The sequence below is a fragment of the Bombina bombina genome, chromosome 10 (assembly GCF_027579735.1).
Source record: "Bombina bombina isolate aBomBom1 chromosome 10, aBomBom1.pri, whole genome shotgun sequence".
Taxonomy (NCBI): Eukaryota; Metazoa; Chordata; class Amphibia; order Anura; family Bombinatoridae; genus Bombina; species Bombina bombina.
The window spans coordinates 125887820-125914332 of record NC_069508.1 but is presented as its reverse complement, the minus strand read 5'-3'; positions in this window follow the sequence as shown (position 1 = coordinate 125914332).

The window sequence follows — 26513 nt, the reverse complement described above, 5'->3', positions numbered from 1 at the left end:
TAAAATAAATACAAAGTTGCCTGTAAAATAAATATAAATGCTAAAATAGCTACAATGTAACTATTAGTTATATTGTAGCTATATTAGGGTTTATTTTACAGGTCAGTATTTAGTTTTATATAGGATTAATTTATTTAGTTAATTTAATGACAGTGTAGTGTTAGGTGTAATTGTAACTTAGGTTAGGGTTTATTTTACAGGTAAATTTGTATTTATTTTAGCTAGGTAGTTATTAACTATTTAATAGCTATTGTACCTAGTTAAAATAAATACAAAGTTGCCTGTAAAATAAATATAAATCCTAAAATAGCTACAATGTAACTATTAGTTATATTGTAGCTATATTAATAGCTAGTAGGGGGCTTAGATTAGGTGTAATTAGTTTAAAAATATTGTAATATTTTATTATTTTTGCTAATTTAGTGTTTGTTTGTTTTTTTGTACTTTTCTGATGGATGGAAGACCTCTTCTTGCCCCGCTTGGATGAAGACTTCTGCCGGTCTGGATGTCCTCTTCTGCCCCATCGGATGAAGACTTCGGCCCGGCTGGGTGAACACGACTCAAGGTAGGGAGATCTTCAGGGGGGTAGTGTTAGGTTTATTTAAGGGGGGTTTGGGTTAGAGTAGGGGTATGTGGGTGGTGGGTTGTAATGTGGGGTGAGGGATTGTGTTTTTTTTTTACAGGCAAAAGAGCTGTTTTCTTTGGGGCATGCCCCGCAAAGGGCCCTGTTCAGGGCTGGTAAGGTAATAGAGCTGTTAACTTTTGTAATTTAGTATAGGTTAGGGCATTTTTTTTATTTTGGGGGGCTTTGTTATTTTATTAGGGGGCTTAGATTAGGTGTAATTAGTTTAAAATTCTTGTAATATTTTTTTATTTTTTGTAATTTAGTGTTTGTTTTTTTTTGTAATTTAGTGGGGGGGTTTTGTACTTTAGTTTATTTAATTGTAGATAATTGTAGTTAATTTATTTAATGACAGTGTAGTGTTAGGTTTAATTGTAACTTAGGTTAGGATTTATTTTACAGGTAATTTTGTAATTATTTTAACTAGGTAGCTATTAATTAGTCAATAACTATTTAATAGCTATTGTACCTAGTTAAAATAAATACAAAGTTGTCTGTAAAATAAATATAAATGCTAAAATAGCTACAATGTAACTATTAGTTATATTGTAGCTATATTAGGGTTTATTTTACAGGTAAGTATTTTGTTTTAAATATGATTCATTTATTTAGTTAATTTAATGATAGTGTAGTGTTAGGTGTTAGTGTAACTTAGGTTAGGATTTATTTTACAGGTAAATTTGTATTTATTTTAGCTAGGTAGTTATTAAATAGTTATTAACTATTTAATAACTATTGTACCTAGTTAAAATAAATACAAAGTTGCCTGTAAAATAAATATAAATCCTAAAATAGCTACAATGTAACTATTAGTTATATTGCAGCTATCTTAGGGTTTATTTTACAGGTAAGTCTTTAGTTTTAAATAGGATTCATTTATTTAACTATAGTAAACTTATTTCGTTTTATTTAAATTATATTTAAGTTAGGGGGTGTTAGTGTTAGGGTTAGATTTAGCTTTAGGGGTTAATAACCTTATTATAGTAGCGGCGACGATGGGGGCGGGAGATTAGGGGTTAATAATTGTAGGTAGGTGGCGGCGATGTTAGGGAGGGCAGATTAGGGGTTAATAAAATGTATTATAGTGTTTGCGAGGCGGTAGTGCGGCGGTTTAGGGGTTAATACATTTATTATAGTGGCGGCGATTTGCGGTCGGCAGATTAGGGGTTAATACTTGTAGTTAGATTGCGGCGACGTTGGGGGGAGGCAGATTAGGGGTTAATAACTATAATGTAGGGGTCGGCGGTGTTAGGGACAGCAGGTTAGGGGTTAATAGCTATAATGTAGGCGGCGGCGATATCGGGTCGGCAGATTAGGGGTTAATACTTATAGTTAGATTGCGGCGACGTTGGGGGAGGCAGATTAGGGGTTAATAACTATAATGTAGGGGTCGGCGGTGTTAGGGACAGCAGGTTAGGGGTTAATAGTTATAATGTAGGCGGCGGCGATATTCGGTCGGCAGATTAGGGGTTAATACTTGTAGTTAGATTGCGGCGACGTTGGGGGGAGGCAGATTAGGGGTTAATAACTATAATGTAGGGGTCGGCGGTGTTAGGGACAGCAGATTAGGGGTTAATAGCTATAATGTAGGCGGCGGCGATATCGGGTCGGCAGATTAGGGGTTAATAAAATAATGCAGGTGTCAGCGATAGCGGAGGCAGCAGATTAGGGGTTAATAAGTGTTAGATTAGGGGTGTTTAGAGACTCGGGGTACATGTTAGGGTGTTAGGTGCAGACTTAGGCCTAGATTTGGAGTTCGGCGGTAGCCGTCAAAACCAGCGTTAGAGGCTCCTAACGCTGGTTTTGGGCGCCCGCTGGTATTTGGAGTCAGTGATTAAAGGGTCTAACGCTCACTTTTCAGCCGCGACTTTTCCATACCGCAGATCCCCCTACGCCATTTGCGTAGCCTATCTTTTCAATGGGATCTTTCTAACGCTGGTATTTAGAGTCGTTTCTGCAGTGAGCGTTAGAGCTCTAACGACAAAATTCCAGCCGCCTGAAAATAGCAGGAGTTAAGAGCTTTCTGGCTAACGCCGGTTTATAAAGCTCTTAACTACTGTACCCTAAAGTACACTAACACCCATAAACTACCTATGTACCCCTAAACCGAGCTCCCCCCACACCGCCGCCACTCGATTAAAATTTTTAACCCCTAATCTGCCGACCGCCACCTACGTTATACTTATGTACCCCTAATCTGCTGCCCCTAACCCCGCCGACCCCTGTATTATATTTATTCACCCCTAACCTGCCCCCCACAACGTCGCCGCCAGCTACGTACAATAATTAACCCCTAATCTTCCGACCGCAAATCGCCGCCACCTACGTTATCCCTATGTACCCCTAATCTGCTGCCCCTAACACCGCCGACCCCTATATTATATTTATTAACCCCTAATCTGCCCCCCTCAACGTCGCCGACACCTGCCTACACTTATTAACCCCTAATCTGACGAGCGGACCTGAGCGCTACTATAATAAAGTTATTAACCCCTAATCCGCCTCACTAACCCGATCATAAATAGTATTAACCCCTAATCTGCCCTCCCTAACATCGCCGACACCTACCTTCAATTATTAACCCCTAAACTTCCGATCGGAGCTCACCGCTATTCTAATAAATGGATTAACCCCTAAAGCTAAGTCTAACCCTAACACTAACACCCCCCTAAGTTAAATATAATTTTTATCTAACAAAATTAATTAACTCTTATTAAATAAATTATTCCTATTTAAATCTAAATACTTACCTGTAAAATAAATCCTAATATAGCTACAATATAAATTATAATTATATTATAGCTATTTTAGGATTAATATTTATTTTACAGGCAACTTTGTAATTATTTTAACCAGGTACAATAGCTATTAAATAGTTATTAACTATTTAATAGTTACCTAGTTAAAATAATAACAAATTTACCTGTAAAATAAATCCTAACCTAAGTTATAATTAAATCTAACACTACCCTATCAATAAAATAATTAAATAAACTACCTACAATTACCTACAATTAACCTAACACTACACTATCAATACATTAATTAAACACAATTGCTACAAATAAATACAATTAAATAAACTAGCTAAAGTACAAAAAATAAAAAAGAACTAAGTTACAGAAAATAAAAAAATATTTACAAACATAAGAAAAATATTACAACAATTTTAAACTAATTACACCTACTCTAAGCCCCCTAATAAAATAACAAAGCCCCCCAAAATAAAAAATTCCCTACCCTAATCTAAATTAAAAAAGTTACAAGCTCTTTTACCTTACCAGCCCTGAACAGGGCCCTTTGCGGGGCATGCCCCAAGAATTTCAGCTCTTTTGCCTGTAAAAGAATAAATACAATACCCCCCCCCCCCAACATTACAACCCACCACCCACATACCCCTAATCTAACCCAAACCCCCCTTAAATAAACCTAACACTAAGCCCCTGAAGATCTTCCTACCTTGTCTTCACCATCCAGGTATCACCGATCCGTCCTGGCTCCAAGATCTTCATCCAACCCAAGCGGGGGTTGGCGATCCATAATCCGGTCCAGAAGAGGCTCCAAAGTCTTCCTCCTATCCGGCAAGAAGAGGACATCCGGACCGGCAAACATCTTCTCCAAGCGGCATCTTCGATCTTCTTCCATCCGGTGCGGAGCGGGTCCATCTTGAAGCAGGCGACGCGGATCCATCCTCTTCTTCCGATGTCTCCCGACTAATGACGGTTCCTTTAAGGGACGTCATCCAAGATGGCGTCCCTCGAATTCCGATTGGCTGATAGGATTCTATCAGCCAATCGGAATTAAGGTAGGAATTTTCTGATTGGCTGATGGAATCAGCCAATCAGAATCAAGTTCAATCCGATTGGCTGATCCAATCAGCCAATCAGATTGAGCTCGCATTCTATTGGCTGTTCCGATCAGCCAATAGAATGCGAGCTCAATCTGATTGGCTGATGGGATCGGCCAATCGGATTGAACTTGATTCTGATTGGCTGATTCCATCAGCCAATCAGAAAATTCCTACCTTAATTCCGATTGGCTGATAGAATCCTATCAGCCAATCGGAATTCGAGGGACGCCATCTTGGATGACGTCCCTTAAAGGAACCGTCATTAGTCGGGAGACATCGGAAGAAGAGGATGGATCCGCGTCGCCTGCTTCAAGATGGACCCGCTCCGCACCGGATGGAAGAAGATCGAAGATGCCGCTTGGAGAAGATGTTTGCCGGTCCGGATGTCCTCTTCTTGCCGGATAGGAGGAAGACTTTGGAGCACCGGATTATGGATCGCCAACCCCCGCTTGGGTTGGATGAAGATCTTGGAGCCAGGACGGATCGGTGATACCTGGATGGTGAAGACAAGGTAGGAAGATCTTCAGGGGCTTAGTGTTAGGTTTATTTAAGGGGGGTTTGGGTTAGATTAGGGGTATGTGGGTGGTGGGTTGTAATGTTGGGGGGGGGGGGGTATTGTATTTATTCTTTTACAGGCAAAAGAGCTGAAATTCTTGGGGCATGCCCCGCAAAGGGCCCTGTTCAGGGCTGGTAAGGTAAAAGAGCTTGTAACTTTTTTAATTTAGAATAGGGTAGGGAATTTTTTATTTTGGGGGGCTTTGTTATTTTATTAGGGGGCTTAGAGTAGGTGTAATTAGTTTAAAATTGTTGTAATATTTTTCTTATGTTTGTAAATATTTTTTTATTTTCTGTAACTTAGTTCTTTTTTATTTTTTGTACTTTAGCTAGTTTATTTAATTGTATTTATTTGTAGCAATTGTGTTTAATTTATTTATTGATAGTGTAGTGTTAGGTTAATTGTAGGTAATTGTAGGTAGTTTATTTAATTATTTTATTGATAGGGTAGTGTTAGGTTTAATTATAACTTAGGTTAGGATTTATTTTACAGGTAAATTTGTTATTATTTTAACTAGGTAACTATTAAATAGTTAAGAACTATTTAATAGTTATTGTACCTGGTTAAAATAATTACAAAGTTGCCTGTAAAATAAATATTAATCCTAAAATAGCTATAATATAATTATAATTTATATTGTAGCTATATTAGGATTTATTTTACAGGTAAGTATTTAGCTTTAAATAGGAATAAGTTATTTAATAAGAGTTAATTAATTTCGTTAGATGTAAATTATATTTAACTTAGGGGGGTGTTAGTGTTAGGGTTAGACTTAGCTTTAGGGGTTAATACATTTATTAGAATAGCGGTGAGCTCCGATCGGAAGTTTAGGGGTTAATAATTGAAGGTAGGTGTCGGCGATGTTAGGGAGGGCAGATTAGGGGTTAATACTATTTATGATAGGGTTAGTGAGGCGGATTAGGGGTTAATAACTTTATTATAGTAGCGCTCAGGTCCGCTCGGCAGATTAGGGGTTAATAAGTGTAGGTAGGTGTCGGCGACGTTGTGGGGGGCAGATTAGGGGATAATAAATATAACATAGGGGTCGGCGATGTTAGGGCAGCAGATTAGGGGTACATAGGGATAACGTAGGTGGCGGCGTTTTACGGAGCGGCAGATTAGGGGTTAAAAAAAATATGCAGGGGTCAGCGATAGCGGGGGCGGCAGATTAGGGGTTAATAAGTGTAAGATTAGGGGTGTTTAGACTCGGGGTACATGTTAGGGTGTTAGGTGCAGACGTAGGAAGTGTTTCCCCATAGGAATCAATGGGGCTGCGTTAGGAGCTGAACGCTGCTTTTTTGCAGGTGTTAGGTTTTTTTTCAGCTCAAACAGTCCCATTGTTTCCTATGGGAGAATCGTGCACGAGCACGTTTTTGAGGCCGGCCGCGTCCGTAAGCAACTCTGGTATCGAGAGTTGCTTTTGCGGTAAAAATGCTCTACGCTCCTTTTTTGGAGCCTAACGCAGCATTTGTTTTAACTCTCGATACCAGAGTTAAATTTATGGTGCGGCCAGAAAAAAGCCAGCGGAGCGTTAACAGCCCTTTTACCGCCGAACTCCAAATCTAGGCCTTAGTGTTTCCCCATAGGAAACAATGGGGCTGCGGTGTTAGTTTTTTTTCAGCCGAAACTCCCATTGTTTCCTATGGGGAAATGCCGAATCTTAACGAGCTAATTCGGATTTATTCGGAGATACGGCAGCTATTTCGGATTCATTCGGTAGATTCAGAAGTATTTTAATTCGGAAATCCGAATCGATCCGAATCTCCGAATTTACCGAATTTACCGAATTTCCGAATTAATCCGAAACGAACCGCACATGTCTACTTTTAATGCAGTTTTGCGCTGGTATCCCCTCGACTCCCCTCGAATATATGTGACACAGTCCTATGTCCACCTTATGTGAAAACAACAAAAATGTTTATATACCTGGATTTGTGATATTCAATGTGTACACACTGGCATATTTGCATTTAAATACAGCTGACTTTGTGACAAGACAACAAAAATATATAACTGAACTTTGTTAGTGACTTACAAGTAGATCTCAGATCTACTGAGCAGAACTAGTACCATACTTTTGGACATCGCTGCCATTACACTTGATGTTGAATTTAAAATACCTATGAAGTTTATAACGTATCCCTTTTTTATATAGCCTAAAGTTTAAATAGTTCTAGTTAGTTTTCCTGTTTCACTGTTATCTATTCAGGTGTAATGCTGCCACGCTTTTGCATTGCCCATCATTAGTCTTGGAATATAGATCCTTAGTCTTGCCTATGCCGGCTTGACTGATATTCTCACATATTCAGGAGTATCTGATAAATGCCCTAGACACTAGACTCTCTCTTTCGTTAGAGTGATCTTGTACTTATCAAGGTGGGTCTTTCCTCTGCTTACTAAACAATACCAGGGTGTACGTTTTACACCATCTTACCCTGACTGCTCCTGAACATGTATGAAATAGTTTGGCAGCCTATTGCCCTATTATTGCCAATCTCAGAAACTCAATAAGAGTGGTAAAGTTTAGATATTTACCTCAGTCATTTTTCACAATTTAGAGCAGTACAATTTTTTTAATATTATTTTATACCTTGCATAAGGTTTACACTACAATGCTTTAAGATGTTTAAACTATAGCTATTTATATGCGTAACTTAGAATTTATATATATTTTACCAGTAAAATTGTTACTATTTCACATATGAGGAACTTGTTGGAAATGCCTAAGCGACAAGGTTATAAATACGAAAAATGCACTCTGAGGGCGTGATCCGATATAGATCGTAGTTTGCGGCGCAAGCGAGGGAATCCGCGTCGCCCGCAGTTTCAGCTCGCAACTCGAGCTATCCCATATATGGCACCGTCAGATGCTAAAGTGCCGTAAGTCGGATAAACCAGCGATGTCCAGAAATCTGCGCAAGTACAAATTTCTGGCGTCGCCAGTGACTTATGGCACGTTAGAAACTGCCGGCGCCTACAAAACCTGACTAAAGTCTAAATCACCCGCACTGTTTAATACGCCTCCCTAACATAGCCCAACACGTCTAACCCTCTATCCGCTATCCCCCCTCACTATCCTAACAATAAAATATGTATTAACCCCTAAACCGCCGCTCCCGGAGCCCGCCGCTACCTAATAAAGTTATTAACCCCTAAACCGCTGCCAGCTATATTAAATCTATAACCCCCTAAAGTGAGCCCCTAACACCGCCGCCATCTACCTTACCTACCCCCTAAAGTGAGCCCCTACCCCGCCGCTATGTATTTTAAAATTATTAACCCCTAATCTAATCCCCCTACCCCGCCGCCATCTATATTAAATTATTTAACCCCTAAAATACTAAACTATCCCTACCACTAAACCTAAGTCTAACCCTACAAATAGCCCTGAAAAGGGCTTTTTGCGTGGCATTGCCCCAAAGTAACAGCTCTTTTGCCAGCCCTTAAAAGGGCTTTTTGCGGGGCATGCCCCAAAGTAACAGCTCTTTTGCCAGGCCTTAAAAGGGCTTTTGGCGGGGCTTTGTCACAAAGTAAACTGCTCTTTTGCCTACAATCTACATCCCCCTATACCGCGGCCACCTATAATAAATGTATTAATCCCTACACCGCCGCCAGCTATATTAACTATATTAACCCTAATTATATTAGGGTTAATATAGTTAATATAGTTATTATATTATATATATTAACTATATTAACCCTAATTATATTAGGGTTAATATACGGCTAGATTTAGAGTTTTGTCGGTAACGACCCGCGTAGCTAACGCTGGCTTTTTTCTGGCTGCACCTTTAAAATAACTCTGGTATTGAGAGTCCACAGAATGGCTGCGTTAGGCTCCAAAAAAGGAGCGTAGAGCATATTTAACGCCACTGCAACTCTCGATACCAGAGTTGCTTACGGACGCGGCCAGCCTCAAAAACGTGCTCGTGCACGATTCCCCCATAGGAAACAATGGGGCTGTTTGAGCTGAAAAAAAACCTAACACCTGCAAAAAAGCCACGTTTAGCTCGTAACGCAGCCCCATTGTTTGCTATGGGGAAACACTTCCTACGTCTGCACCTAACACTCTAACATGTACCCCGAGTCTAAACACCCCTAACCTTACACTTGTTAACCCCTATTCTGCCGTCCCTGCTATCGCTGACCCCTGCATATTATTATTAACCCCTAATCTGCCGCTCTGTAAACCGCCGCTACTTACATTATCGATATGTACCCCTAATCTGCTGTCCCTAACACCGCCGACCCCTATATTATATTTATTAACCCCTAATCTGCCGCCCTCAACGTCGCCTCCACCTGCCTACACTTATTAACCCCTAATCTGCCGACCGGACCGCACCGCTATTATAATAAAGTTATTAACCCCTAATCCGCCTCACTAACCCTATAATAAATAGTATTAACCCCTAATCTGCCCTCCCTAACATCGCCGACACCTAACTTCAAACATTAACCCCTAATCTGCCGACTGGAGCTCACCGCTATTCTAATAAATGTATTAACCCCTAAAGCTAAGTGTAACCCTAACACTAACACACCCCTAAGTTAAATATAATTTAAATCTAACGAAATTAATTAACTCTTATTAAATAAATTATTCCTATTTAAAGCTAAATACTTACCTGTAAAATAAATCCTAATATAGCTACAATATAAATTATAATTATATTATAGCTATTTTAGGATTAATATTTATTTTACAGGTAACTTTGTAATTATTTTAACCAGGTACAATAGCTATTAAATAGTTAAGAACTATTTAATAGCTAAAATAGTTAAAATAATTACAAATTTACCTGTAAAATAAATCCTAACCTAAGTTACAATTAAACCTAACACTACACTATCAATAAATGAATTAAATAAAATACCTACAATTACCTACAATTAAACCTAACACTACACTATCAATAAATTAATTAAATACAATACCTACAAATAACTACAATGAAATAAACTAACTAAAGTACAAAAAATAAAAAAGAACTAAGTTACAAAAAATAAAAAAATATTTACAAACATAAGAAAAATATTACAACAATTTTAAACTAATTACACCTACTCTAAGCCCCCTAATAAACTAACACAGCCCCCCAAAATAAAAAAATGCCCTACCCTATTCTAAAGTACCAAAGTTCAAAGCTCTTTTACCTTACCAGCCCTGAACAGGGCCCTTTGCGGGGCATGCCCCAAGAAATTCAGCTCTTTTTCCTGTCAAAAAACACATACAATACCCCCCCCAACATTACAACCCACCACCCACATACCCCTAATCTAACCCAAACCCCCCTTAAATAAACCTAACACTAAGCCCCTGAAGATCTTCCTACCTTGTCTTCACCTCACCGGGTATCACACCGATCTGTCCAATATCTTCATCTAAGCCCAAGCGGGGGCTAGACATCCATCATCCGACGGCTAAGAAGTCCAGAAGAGGCTCCAAAGTCTTCATCCTATCCGGGAAGAAGAGTAGATCCGGACCGGCAACCATCTTCTTCCAAGCGGCATCTTCTATCTTCATCCGATGAGGACCGGCTCCATCTTGAAGACCTCCACCGCGCACGCATCTTCTTCTTCCGACGACTTCCCGACGAATGACGGTTCCTTTAAGGGATGTCATCCAAGATGGCGTCCCTCGAATTCTGATTGGCTGATAGGATTCTATCAGCCAATCGGAATTAAGGTAGGAAAATTCTGATTGGCTGATGGAATCAGCAAATCAGAATCAAGTTCAATCCGATTGGCTGATTCAATCAGCCAATCAGATTGAGCTCGCATTCTATTGGCTGTTCTGATCAGCCAATAGAATGCGAGCTCAATCTGATTGGCTGATCGGATCAGCCAAACGGATTGAACTTGATTCTGATTGGCTGATTCCATCAGCCAATCAGAATTTTCCTACCTTAATTCCGATTGGCTGATAGAATCCTATCAGGATGAAGATAGAGTATGCCGCTTGGAAGAAGATGGTTGCCGGTCCGGATCTACTCTTCTTCCCGGATAGGATGAAGACTTTGGAGCCTCTTCTGGACTTCTTCAGCCCTCGGATGATGGCTGTCTAGCCCCCGCTTGGGCTTAGATGAAGATATCGGAGCCAGGACAGATCGGTGTGATACCCGGTGAGGTGAAGACAAGGTAGGAAGATCTTCAGGGGCTTAGTGTTAGGTTTATTTAAGGGGGGTTTGGGTTAGATTAGGGGTATGTGGGTGGTGGGTTGTAATGTTGGGGGGGGTATTGTATGTGTTTTTTTACAGGAAAAAGAGCTGAATTTCTTGGGGCATGCCCCGCAAAGGGCCCTGTTCAGGGCTGGTAAGGTAAAAGAGCTTTGAACTTTGGTAATTTAGAATAGGGTAGGGCATTTTTTTAATTTGGGGGGCTTTGTTATTTTATTAGGGGGCTTAGAGTAGTTGTAATTAGTTTAAAATTGTTGTAATATTTTTCTTATGTTTGTAAATATGTTTTTTTTTGTAACTTAGTTCTTTTTTTTTTTTGTACTTTAGTTAGTTTATTTCATTGTAGTTATTTGTATGTATTGTATTTAATTAATTTATTGATAGTGTAGTGTTAGGTTTAATTGTAGGTAATTGTAGGTATTTTATTTAATTTATTTATTGATAGTGTAGTTTTAGGTTTAATTGTAACTTAGGTTAGGATTTATTTTACAGGTAATTTTGTAATTATTTTAACTAGGTAGCTATTAAATAGTTCTTAACTATTTAATAGCTATTGTACCTGGTTAAAATAAAAACAAAGTTACCTGTAAAATAAATATTAATCCTAAAATAGCTATAATATAATTATAATTTATATTGTAGCTATATTAGGATTTATTTTACAGGTAAGTATTTAGCTTTAAATAGGAATAATTTATTTAATAAGAGTTAATTAATTTCGTTAGATTTAAATTATATTTAACTTAGGGGGGTGTTAGTGTTAGGGTTACACTTAGCTTTAGGGGTTAATACATTTATTAGAATAGCGGTGAGCTCCAGTCGGCAGATTAGGGGTTAATGTTTGAAGTTAGGTGTCGGCGATGTTAGGGAGGGCAGATTAGGGGTTAATACTATTTATTATAGGGTTAGTGAGGTGGATTAGGGGTTAATAACTTTATTATAATAGCGGTGCGGTCCGGTCGGCAGATTAGGGGTTAATAAGTGTAGGCAGGTGGAGGCGACGTTGAGGGCGGCAGATTAGGGGTTAATAAATATAATATAGGGGTCGGCGGTGTTAGGGGCAGCAGATTAGGGGTACATAGCTATAATGTAGGTGGCGGCGCTTTGCGGTTGGCAGATTAGGGGTTAATTATTGTAGGTAGCTGGCGGCGATGTTGTGGGGGGCAGGTTAGGGGTTAATAAATATAATATAGGGGTCGGCTGTGTTAGGGGCAGCAGATTAGGGGTACATAAGTATAACGTAGGTGGCGGTCAGCAGATTAGGGTTTAAAAAAATTGAATCGAGTGTCGGCGATGTGGGGGGACCTCGGTTTAGGGGTACATAGGTAGTTTATGGGTGTTAGTGTACTTTAGAGCACAGTAGTTAAGAGCTTTATGAACCGGCGTTAGCCCAGAAAGCTCTTAACTACTGACTTTTTTCTGCGGCTGGAGTTTTGTCGTTAGATTTCTAACGCTTACTTCAGACACAACTCTAAATACCGGAGTTAGAAAGATCCCATTGAAAAGATAGGATACGCAATTGACGTAAGGGGATCTGTGGTATGGAAAAGTCACGGCTGAAAAGTGAGCGTTAGACCCTTTTTTGACTGACTCCAAATACTGGCGGTAGCCTAAAACCAGCGTTAGTAGCCTCTAACGCTGGTTTTCACGGCTAACGCCGAACTCTAAATCTAGGCCATAGTTAATATCGTTATTATATTATATATATATTAAGTATAATAACCCTATCTAACTCTAACATCCTAACTAAACTCTTATTAAAATAAATCTAATATTAATATTAGTAATTAAAATATTCCTATTTAAATCTAAATACTTACCTATAAAATAAACCCTCAGATAGCTACAATATAATTACTAATTACACTGTAGCTATGTTAGGGTTTATATTTATTTTACAGGTAAATTGTTAATTATTTTAACTAGGTATAATAGCTATTAAATAGTTATGAACTATTTAATATCTACCTAGTTAAAATAATTACCCAATTACCTGTAAAATAAATCCTAACCTAAGTTACAAATACACCTACACTATCAATAAATTAAATCAACTACAAATATCTATCTAAAAATACAATTAAATAAACTAAACTAAATTACAAAAAATAAAAAAAAGATTACAAGATTTTTAAGCTAATTACACCTATTCTAAGCCCCCTAATAAAATAATAAACCCCCAAAATAAAAAAAATTCCCTACCCTATTCTAAATTAAAAATAGTTCAAAGCTCTTTTACCTTAACAGCCCTTAAAAGGGCCTTTTGTGGGGGCATGCCCCAAAGAAAACTGCTCTTTTGCCTGAAAAAAAACACACAATACCACCCCCCAACATTACAACCCACCACCCACATACCCCTACTCTAACCCAAACCCCCTTTAAATAAACCTAACACTACCCCCCTGAAGATCTCCCTACCTTGTATTCACCCCGCCGGGCAGAACTCTTCATCCGATCCGGGCGATGTCCAATCAAGCGGCAAAGAAGAATTCTTCATCCCGGCGATGTTTTTCTCCAAGCGGCAGCAAAGTCTTCATCCATCCGCCAGCATCTTGTATCAAGCGGCATCTTGAATCTTCTCTCCACCGACGCGGAGCATCCATCCCGGCCGACGACTGAACGATGAATGAGGTACCTTTAAATGACATCATCCAAGATGGCGTCCGTCGAATTGAATCAGCCAATCAGATTCAAGTTCAATCCGATTGGCTGATTGGTTCAGCCAATCGGATTGAACTTGAATCTGATTGGCTGATTCAATCAGCCAATCAGATTTTTCTACCTTAATTCCGATTGGCTGATAGAATCCTATCAGCCAATCGGAATTCGACGGACGCCATCGCCCGGATCGGATGAAGAGTTCTGCCCGGCAGGGTGAATACAAGGTAGGGAGATCTTCAGGGGGGTAGTGTTAGGTTTATTTAAGGGGGGTTTGGGTTAGATTAGGGGTATGTGGGTGGTGGGTTGTAATGTTGGGGGGTGGTATTGTGGGTTTTTTTTTCAGGCAAAAGAGCAGTTTTCTTTGGGGCATGCCCCCACAAAAGGCCCTTTTAAGGGCTGGTAAGGTAAAAGAGCTTTGAACTATTTTTAATTTAGAATAGGGTAGGGATTTTTTTTTATTTTGGGGGTTTATTATTTTATTAGGGGGCTTAGAATAGGTGTAATTAGCTTAAAAATCTTGTAATTTTTTTTTATTTTTTGTAATTTAGTGTTTGTTTGTTTTTGTAATTTAGTTTAGTTTATTTAATTGTATTTTTAGATAGATATTTGTAGTTGATTTAATTTATTGATAGTGTAGGTGTATTTGTAACTTAGGTTAGGATTTATTTTACAGGTAATTGGGTAATTATTTTAACTAGGTAGCTATTAAATAGTTCATAACTATTTAATAGCTATTATACCTAGTTAAAATAATTAACAATTTACCTGTAAAATAAATATAAACCCTAACATAGCTACAGTGTAATTATTAATTATATTGTAGCTATCTTAGGGTTTATTTTATAGGTAAGTATTTAGATTTAAATAGGAATATTTTAATTAATAATATTAATATTAGATTTATTTCAATAAGAGTTTAGTTAGGATGTTAGAGTTAGATAGGGTTATTATACTTAATATATACAGGCAAAGATTGGTGTCTGTGCACTCTCACCAAAATCCAACGACTACCAGGGTGCTGTGCGGTGAATGATAAAGAAGCAAAAAGAAGCACTCACTGGATTTTCATCAAAAAGTGATCAAAACTTTAATGTAGATTGTGACGTTTCGGGACAGCAACAGTCCCTTCCTCTGACAAACAAACACTGAACAAAAGCAGCCTTAAATAGGCTCCCAAACACACTCCCCTCAGGATCAGCCAATCCAGACTGAATAATTGAACACACCCTTGAAGTGACCAATAAGGAAACATGATACAAAATCGTGTATGTGACTAATGAAACATAAACAACAAAAATGCTTTAAAAACAAATCCCCCTTGGGCCCCTAATGCTGGTGGTCATGCCCCCTAACTGAAATACACATCCTATATGATTGTCAATCAAAAAATAGGTAAAATAAATCGTAAAAATCGTTTATTATAATCTAACCAATCAAGCATTGGCTTGCAAACTTCAATTGCACTCAGCTCCAATACGTCATTCCTATAGTTACTACTCAGCCCCTTGTTGTCAGGGACGCCGAAACCATCTATAGTGAAAACAAAAGACACTCTTGCTGGTCCGCCCCTAATTACTAGGGACGCGATCACCGGCATGGCTATAACTCACAAAGGAACCGGAATCTCAATACACAGTATCGCATGTTCAGCTGGATTAATTGTTACATGCGCTTTCAAAGATAATGATAATGTGTAGCCGATCGCTCTGGGAGAGCTATTAGGAATGTCAACAAACCTAACCCAATGGCCGAGTGCCGTGTCACAAAATGGGCGTGTAAAAGCCTACAAGTCTTGGAGTTATGTATGCAGTGTTATAATTCATCGTAGCCGGAACCATACACATAAACTTACAATAACCATGTTGTGAACTACAAATCAAAGCCTCTTGCTCAAATCGATCACTATGCCAGCAGACATATTATGGGATCGCCATAACAGAGTTGACAGAGTGTACATAAAAAACTAAAAATAAAACTAAAGTTAAGAGTAAAAAGATCGTGCCTATAAGTGTGTTTATTTAAATGAACTTATTTTGTGATTGTGCTTATAAACGTATTATATATGTTTTATCAACATTCAAACATTGAGGCGAAATTGACTAGCCCAAATGGGCGTGTATTTAGAGTGTGATACCTGAAGGAATCTATTGTTCAGACCTCTACTTGAACTACCACTTAAATATTCCATCATATAAACCGAATCCTTGTGTGGAAATAATGGAGAAAACATTTGGCATATATCACAAAACGATCACCTGAAAATATTAAAAACAGTGCATAAGAATCTATTAACCCCAACCTGTCCTATCTCTGCCCCAATCGTGAATGTCTAGCTGTACCCCAGAAGGAATATAAGGGGTAAAAGGGACTTAACCAAGTGGAAGAGAACTATGTCATACAGGGCATGACCAAACAGCAGAAGGATCCAATAGGGATCGTGTAAACACTCATTGGAGTGATACACCACATAAACAATACAGTTCAAATAAAAACAATTAAAAACAAAAATTGGCGCATGGAGAACTGACAAATAACAGATATTTCATATTGAAGAGGTAATGTCAAAAAAGGGAATATTATCTAAGCAAATAACAAGGAATATGTACAAGGTAATGATATTATAATGGTCTTTACCCTGAGGTAATTTAACAAGGAAATACATAATGTCAAGCTATATGCTTGAAATCTTATTTCTAAGGAATGGAGGCCAAAAAATTATTAGACCAAAATTTGGAAAAATGGAAATATGAAATAAAAAATAAAATATATGTGTGGGATCAAAATCAAAAATAAGCAAAAAAATCAGCAAAAAAATTCAGAAACTTAAAAAATCAAGCAAAAACAATAACAAAAAAATTATTATAAAATTATCCACAAATTAAATCAAAAAATAGACTAAAAAATAAACAAAAAATGAACAAAAAATAACAAAAAATAAAAAAAAATTGACTGGGTAATGGACTCATGGACTCTCATCAGTATAACTGTCAAATGTCGTGGACTCTCACAGAGTCTGAGATTCTCTTAGGGCCTCCTAAGGAATCATAAAAAGCAAAATTCAAAAAATGAAAAAACAAAGTTCACAAAAAACATTGCCATCCAGTATGGGTATTGAGTCCTCTGGGGTGTATAGTCCCCAATTCATAAATCCATCTTGATTCCTTGCGTAATAGGAGATTACCCCTATTCCCTCCTCTTCTAAGGATTGGCACATGGTCAATGAGTCTAAATCTTAAATCATTAACTGAATGTCCCGCCTCCAAAAAATGTCTCACCACCGGTTGATCCGCCTTGCCATTTCGTATTGCCAGTCTAATACTGGATCTATGATTGGCCATCCTTGTTTTGGCATCATCTGACGTCTTACCAACATAGAACTTGCCACATGGGCAATTTAGTAAGTACACCACAAATTTCGTGGTACAAGTGAGGAAATATCTGATGTTGTAAGTTTTGTTGCTTTCTGGATGATGGAAATGGGATCCTGTAAGCATCCCACTACAGGTAACACAACTGATACATCGATAGCAACCCTTTTTCTTTGTCCTTAACCACGTTTGTGAACCGCCATCAGGATTAATGTCGGCCTTTACCAAAATATCTCTAAGGTTTTTGCCCCTTCTGAAACCTATTCTGGGTGGTCTCCAATCTTTGAATGGTAAAGTGTTGTCTGCTTCTATTAGTTTCCATTCTTCCTTGACCATCCTGGTTAGTGGTACCACCTCAGGGGAGTATGTGGTCACAAACGTGAGTTGTTTGGTGTTGTCAGATGGTATAGTATCTGTTGTGACTCCAGTGTTTAATGCTTGAGTTTTCATATCTCGTAACTCTTTTGGTTTGTATCCCCTTTGGATAAAACGTTTTGTCATCTCATGTAATTGTTGTTCACATGTTGTTTCATCCGTATTATTTCTGATTACCCGTTGGTATTGAGCCTTGGGGATGTTACGGATCAGGATTGGTTGGTGGCAGCTCTTCGCATGTAACAGTGAGTTGCGGTCAGTTTCTTTACGGAATAAAGTTGTTCCCAGTCTGTCTTCTATTTTGAACACTCTCACGTCCAAGTAGTCCACACTGTTGTTACTAACTGTGTGTGTGAATTTAATTGGACTGGCCAATGAATTGAGGAAATTAATCCATTCCAGTAGATTGTTCTCACTCCCCCTCCATATTAAGAACAGGTCGTCGATGTAGCGACAATAATGTCTGATGCGGTTGTCCTCAAAAACCTTCATCTGGACAGATTCATGTTGAGCCATAAACAAATTGGCAAAAGATGGGGCCACATTTGACCCCATCGCTGTTCCCGAAATTTGTTTGTAAAATGTGGTATCAAACAAGAAATAGTTCTCGGTTAGACATAGAGTGAGCAAGCCAATAAGAACTTCTTCAGAGGGACCGATATAGACTGCTTTTCTTAAAGCTTGTGTGACTGCCATAATGCCTTCATGTTGGGGGATTACGGTGTATAGGCTTGACATGTCTAGGGTGACTAATAAATCTTGGTCGGTGATATCCTTCAGATTGGTTATCTTAGTGATGAAATCCTGGGAGTCTTGTATATAAGACGGTGTTGATTTAACTAGAGGTTGTAAATAAAAGTCCACAAACTGGGCTAGAGGCTGAAGTAGAGACCCTCTAGCCGAGACAATAGGTCTCCCCGGTGGTCGTTCTGCATTTTTATGAACCTTAGGTAAGGTATATAGTAGGGGAATGAGTGGGTGTTCCCGTCGTAAGAAGTTGTAGTCATCTTGTGTGATCAGATTCTTATTTTTGTACTCAATCAGGGATGTATCAATTCTCCCCTTTAGTCTGGAGGTGGGGTCCCTATCCAAAGGTAGATAGGTATTTGTATCTGTCAGCTGTCCAAGAATTTCAGACTTGTAATATGATATATCCATGATCACAATAGCCCCGCCCTTGTCGGCAGGGCGAATCACAATTGAAGAGTCTTCACTTAAGGACTTGAGGGCCACTCTTTCCTCTTTTGTTAAATTATCTCTTAATGACATAACTGGTCTGTCCTTGATGCTGTTGGAAAGAAAACCCGTGAATGTACTGATAGTGGGATTATTCGAAGATGGATCAAATGACCCTTTCGCCCTAAAGTCACTCCTTTGTTCCAGATTGGTCTTGAAATATTCCTTAAGTCTAAGATTTCTGCTGAATCTCTGTACATCTATATACAGGTCAAACTCGTTGGTTTTCACAGAGGGCACAAAAGATAAACCTTTATTAAGCAAATTGGTTTCAGTCTCAGATAATATGCGTGAACTGATGTTAAATACAATATTATCTATGTTCTCCGTTGTTGGTGGTATCGGCGGGCAATGCCCCCCCCCGCCTCGTGTGTGGCCTCCACCTCTTCCTAAAAAACGATGTGCAGATGGATGTGCAGCCAATGGAGGTAATGCCGCTGTATTCGAGTTAGAGGACTCCCAATGTCCCCTATTACCCCTCGATCTCGTCGTAACGCCTCTGTTGGCCCCGATGGTATCCTCAACTTGAGTCTCAGTTCCTGAGCTATCTCCAGAGCTCGTGTCCACCGTGGCTATGGACCTCTTAGTAAATCTCCGATCTCTCCTGGGCCTGTGTGGTCTCCTGTCTTCTGGTGCAACCATCCATCTGTAGATAGACTTATATGAATAGTCTAATGTGACTGTATGTAATTTTCGATTTTTGAATGCAATAAGATCTTGCTTATAGGTCTTAATCTGGAGACTTAGTTTGTTCAACCAATTTGTGTTGGTATCTGATTCTAGTAGTCCCTGTTTTTTCAGTTCAAAAGATGATATTTCACTTTTAACTTCTTTCAGGAGACGACCAACCTCCCTAATAACAAGTAGCATAAGATCGAACGAACATTTATTTAGAATTTTGCACCAATTGATGCAAAATTCATTATTTGATCTGCCAATAGTGGGGATGTTCTTTATTCTAAAGCCCCTCGGGATCATTCTCTTTTTGTGGTAATCTGATAGATATGCCCCATGTAGATTTAGATCAACTTCCCTCTGTTTGAGCTTAATTAATGTGTTATACATGGTTTGTAATGATTCCTCTACTTGTTGCTCCTCAATAGAGCCAAAGCGGATCAGTTCAGCGTCCTCATCGGTAAAAGTGAAGATATCTTCATCCTTATCCTCAGATGACGTGCCACTGGGGTTCACAGAAATCTCTGTGTCCATGATGTCCATATTCTCTCTGTTAGTCATTGTCAGTTCTCACAGTGTGTCAAATAAAATAGCAGGGGGGAAGAGTCATTCGGGTGTAGAACAACCCTATTGTGGGTGCACTGCACAAGGTTTCAAATACAGGCAAAGATTGGTGTCTGTGCACTCTCACCAAAATCCAACGACTACCAGGGTGCTGTGCGGTGAATGATAAAGAAGCAAAAAGAAGCACTCACTGGATTTTCATCAAAAAGTGATCAAAACTTTAATGTAGATTGTGACATTTCGGGACAGCAACAGTCCCTTCCTCTGACAAACAAACACTGAACAAAAGCAGCCTTAAATAGGCTCCCAAACACACTCCCCTCAGGATCAGCCAATCCAGACTGAATAATTGAACACACCCTTGAAGTGACCAATAAGGAAACATGATACAAAATTGTGTATGTGACTAATGAAACATAAACAACAAAAATGCTTTAAAAACAAATCCCCCTTGGGCCCCTAATGCTGGTGGTCATGCCCCCTAACTGAAATACACATCCTATATGATTGTCAATCAAAAAATAGGTAAAATAAATCGTAAAAATTGTTTATTATAATCTAACCAATCAAGCATTGGCTTGCAAACTTCAATTGCACTCAGCTCCAATACGTCATTCCTATAGTTACTACTCAGCCCCTTGATTTCATCACTAAGATAACCAATCTGAAGGATATCACCGACCAAGATTTATTAGTCACCCTAGACGTGTCAAGCCTATACACCGTAATCCCCCAACATGAAGGCATTATGGCAGTCACACAAGCTTTAAGAAAAGCAGTCTATATCGGTCCCTCTGAAGAAGTTCTTATTGGCTTGCTCACTCTATGTCTAACCGAGAACTATTTCTTGTTTGATACCACATTTTACAAACAAATTTCGGGAACAGCGATGGGGTCAAATGTGGCCCCATCTTTTGCCAATTTGTTTATGGCTCAACATGAATCTGTCCAGATGAAGGTTTTTGAGGACAACCGCATCAGACATTATTGTCGCTACATCGACGACCTGTTCTTAATATGGAGGGGGAGTGAGAACAATCTACTGGAATGGATTAATTTCCTCAATTCATTGGCCAGTCCAATTAAATTCACACACACAGTTAGTAACAACAGTGTGGACTACTTGGACGTGAGAGTGTTCAAAATAGAAGACAGACTGGGAACAACTTTATTCCGTAAAGAAACTGACCGCAACTCACTGTTACATGCGAAGAGCTGCCACCAACCAAGCCTGATCCGTAACATCCCCAAGGCTCAATACCAACGGGTAATCAGAAATAATACGGATGAAACAACATGTGAACAACAATTACATGAGATGACAAAACGTTTTATCCAAAGGGGATACAAACCAAAAGAGTTACGAGATATGAAAACTCAAGCATTAAACACTGGAGTCACAACAGATACTATACCATCTGACAACACCAAACAACTCACGTTTGTGACCACATACTCCCCTGAGGTGGTACCACTAACCAGGATGGTCAAGGAAGAATGGAAACTAATAGAGGCAGACAACACTTTACCATTCAAAGATTGGAGACCACCCAGAATAGGTTTCAGAAGGGGCAAAAACCTTAGAGATATTTTGGTAAAGGCCGACATTAATCCTGATGGCGGTTCACAAACGTGGTTAAGGACAAAGAAAAAGGGTTGCTATCGATGTATCAGTTGTGTTACCTGTAGTGGGATGCTCACAGGATCCCATTTCCATCATCCAGAAAGCAACAAAACTTACAACATCAGATATTTCCTCACTCACGAAATTTGTGGTGTACTTACTAAATTGCCCATGTGGCAAGTTCTATGTTGGTAAGACGACAGATGATGCCAAAACAAGGATGGCCAATCATAGATCCAGTATTAGACTGGCAATACGAAATGGCAAGGCGGATCAACCGGTGGCGAGACATTTTTTGGAGGCGGGACATTCAGTTAATGATTTAAGATTTAGACTCATTGACCATGTGCCAATCCTTAGAAGAGGAGGGAATAGGGGTAATCTCCTATTACGCAAGGAATCAAGATGGATTTATGAATTGGGGACTATACACCCCAGAGAACTCAATACCCATACTGGATGGCAATGTTTTTTGTGAACTTTGTTTTTTCATTTTTTGAATTTTGCTTTTTATGATTCCTTAGGAGGCCCTAAGAGAATCTCAGACTCTGTGAGAGTCCACGACATTCGACAGTTATACTGATGAGAGTCCATGAGTCCATTACCCAGTCAATTTTTTGTTATTTTTTGTTAATTTTTTGTTTATTTTTTAGTCTATTTTTTGATTTAATTTGTGGATAATTTTATAATAATTTTTTTGTTATTGTTTTTGCTTGATTTTTTAAGTTTCTGAATTTTTTTGCTGATTTTTTTGCTTATTTTTGATTTTGATCCCACACATATATTTTATTTTTTATTTCATATTTCCATTTTTCCAAATTTTGGTCTAATAATTTTTTGGCCTCCATTCCTTAGAAATAAGATTTCAAGCATATAGCTTGACATTATGTATTTCCTTGTTAAATTACCTCAGGGTAAAGACCATTATAATATCATTACCTTGTACATATTCCTTGTTATTTGCTTAGATAATATTCCCTTTTTTGACATTACCTCTTCAATATGAAATATCTGTTATTTGTCAGTTCTCCATGCGCCAATTTTTGTTTTTAATTGTTTTTATTTGAACTGTATTGTTTATGTGGTGTATCACTCCAATGAGTGTTTACACGATCCCTATTGGATCCTTCTGCTGTTTGGTCATGCCCTGTATGACATAGTTCTCTTCCACTTGGTTAAGTCCCTTTTACCCCTTATATTCCTTCTGGGGTACAGCTAGACATTCACGATTGGGGCAGAGATAGGACAGGTTGGGGTTAATAGATTCTTATGCACTGTTTTTAATATTTTCAGGTGATCGTTTTGTGATATATGCCAAATGTTTTCTCCATTATTTCCACACAAGGATTCGGTTTATATGATGGAATATTTAAGTGGTAGTTCAAGTAGAGGTCTGAACAATAGATTCCTTCAGGTATCACACTCTAAATACACGCCCATTTGGGCTAGTCAATTTCGCCTCAATGTTTGAATGTTGATAAAACATATATAATACGTTTATAAGCACAATCACGTAATAAGTTCATTTAAATAAACACACTTATAGGCACAATCTTTTTACTCTTAACTTTAGTTTTATTTTTAGTTTTTTATGTACACTCTGTCAACTCTGTTATGGCGATCCCATAATATGTCTGCTGGCATATTGATCGATTTGAGCAAGAGCTTGATTTGTAGTTCACAACATGGTTATTGTAAGTTTATGTGTAAGGTTCCGGCTACGATGAATTATAACACTGCATACGTAACTCCAAGACTTGTAGGCTTTTACACGCCCATTTGTGACACGGCACTCGGCCATTGGGTTAGGTTTGTTGACATTCCTAATAGCTCTCCCAGAGCCGATCGGCTACAACATTATCATTATCTTTGAAAGCGCATGTAACAATTAATCCAGCTTAACATGCGATACTGTGTATTGAGATGCCGGTTCCTTTGTGAGTTATAGCCATGCCGGTGATCGCGTCCCTAGTAATTAGGGGCGGACCAGCAAGAGTGTCTTTTTGTTTTCACTATAGATGGTTTCGGCGTCCCTGACAACAAGGGGCTGAGTAGTAACTATAGGAATGACGTATTGAGCTGAGTGCAATTGAAGTTTGCAAGCCAATGCTTGATTGGTTAGATTATAATAAACGATTTTTACGATTTATTTTACCTATTTTTTGATTGACAATCATATAGGATGTGTATTTCAGTTAGGGGGCATGACCACCACTATTAGGGGCCCAAGGGGGATTTGTTATTAACTATATTAACCCTAATATAATTAGGGTTAATATAGTTAATATATATAATATAATAACTATATTAACTATATTAACCCTAATATAAATTAGGGTTATATCGGTTAATATAGCTGGCGGCAGTGTAGGGGGATTAGATTAGGGGTTAATACATTATTATAGGTGGCTTGCGGTGTAGGGGGGATGTAGATTGTAGGCAAAAGAGCAGTTTACTTTGTGACAAAGCCCCGCCAAAAGCCCTTTTAAGGGCTGGCAAAAGAGCTGTTACTTTTGGGGCATGCCCCCGCAAAATGCCATCAACGAAACAACGTCACTTTTCACTAAGGGGGGTAGTTATCAAGCCGTCAACTCAAATACGCTGGAATTCAGCAGCGTATTTGTGGCGAGGCTGATTCGCCTTAGTTATCAAAGGCTACAGACCGGCAAAAAGTAGAATTCTGTGATGTAAAACTTTGATCCGCCGGACTCTCCGTCCGACACAGATCGATTCTTACGTCACTCCAGTTGTTCCGCACACAAGTACGGCACAATCTGACTACTTTTGCTAGTTATCAAAAACTAGCAGGTACGCTCGGCACTTTTACGGCCCAGCGTACCTGATTTTCAAACCGCCACCCTGGAGGCGGCGGATCCCATAGGAATCAATGGGAGTCTGACCATAGCGAAAGAACAATTTCGATGCTGCCAGACATCCCATTGATTTCTATGGGAGCTGTCTACACCTAACCACCCTAACTTGTACCCCGAGTCTAAACACCTCTAATCTGTCCCCCCTACACCGCCGCAACTAAATAAAGTTATTTCCCCCTAAACCGCCACTCCCTGACCCTGCCGCAACTATAATAAGTGTATTAACCCATAAACCGCGCTCCGGAGCCACCACAAGCTACCTCTATACCTATTAACCCTAAACTGCCGCTCCCTGACCCCTGCCGCAACCTATATTAAATTTATTAACCCCTATCCTGCCCCCCCCTACACGTCGCCACCTATAATAAATTTATTAACCCCTATCCTGGGCCCCCACTACAACCGCCGCCACTGTACTAAAATTATTAACCCCTAAACCTAAGTCTAACCCTAACACCCCCCTAACTTAAATATTAATTAAATAAATCTAATAATATTTCTATTATGAACTAAGTTAATCCTATTTAAAACCTAAATACTTACCTATAAAATAAACCCTATATAGCTACAATATAAATAATAATTATATTGTAGCTATTTTAGGATTTATTTTTATTTTTACAGGCACTTTTGCAATTTATTTTAACTAAGTACAATAGCTATTAAATAGTTATTAACTATTTAATAGCTTCCTAGCTAAAAATAAAGAGAAATTTACCTGTAAAATAAAAACTAACCTAAGTTACTATTAACCTAACATACACTACACTTAAATAAATTATTCCTATTTAAAACTAAATAATTACCTGTAAAATAAACCCTAAGATAGCTACAATATAATTAATAATTACATTGTAGCTATCTTAGGATTTATATTTATTTTACAGGTAACTTTGTATTTTATTTTAGCTACTTAGAATAGTTATTAAATAGTTATTAACTATTAATAACTACCTAGCTAAAAGAAATACAAAATTACCTGTAAATAAATCCTAACCTAAGTTAAAATTAAACCTAACACTACACTATCATTAAATAAATTAAATAAACTACCTACAAATAACTACAATTAAATTACTAATTACATAAACTAAACTAAAGTACAAAAAATAAAAAAGCTAAGTTACAAAAAATAAAAAAAATAAGTTACAAAAACATTTAAAAAATATTACAAAAATTTTAAGCTAATTACACCTAATCTAAGCCCCCTAACTAAAATAACAAACCCCCCAAAATAAAAAAATGCCCTACCCTATTCTACATTAAAAAAGTTAAAAGCTCTTTTACCTTACCAAGCCCCTTAAAAGGGCCTTTTGTGGGGGCATGCCCCAAAGAGTTCAGCTCTTTTGCCTGTAAAAGAAAAATACAACCCCCCCCCAACATTAAAACCCACCACCCACATACCCCTAATCTAACCCAAACCCCCCTTAAAATAACCTAACACTAATCCCCTGAAGATCATCCTACCTTTAGTTGTCTTCACTCAGCCGAGCACCGATGGAACTGAAGAGGACATCCGGACCGGAAGAAGTGATCCATCCAAGGGGCGCTGAAGAAATCTTCCATCCCGATGAAGTGATCCTCCAAGCGGCGACTGAAGAAATCTTCCATCCGGGCGAGGTCATCTTCCAAGAGGCGCTGAAGAAGTCTTCTAACCGGGCGAGGTCATCTTCGAAGCCGGGTCTTGAATCTTCATCCCACCGACGCGGAACATCATTCTTTCCCGACGGACTACCGACGAATAAGGCTCCTTTAAGGGACGTCATCCAAGATGGCGTCCCTTCAATTCCGATTGGCTGATATGCTTCTATCAGCCAATCGGAATTAAAGGTAGGAAAATTCTGATTGGCTGATTCCATCAGCCAATCAGAATTTTCTACCTTAATTTCCGATTGGCTGATAGAATCATATCAGCCAATCGGAATTGAAG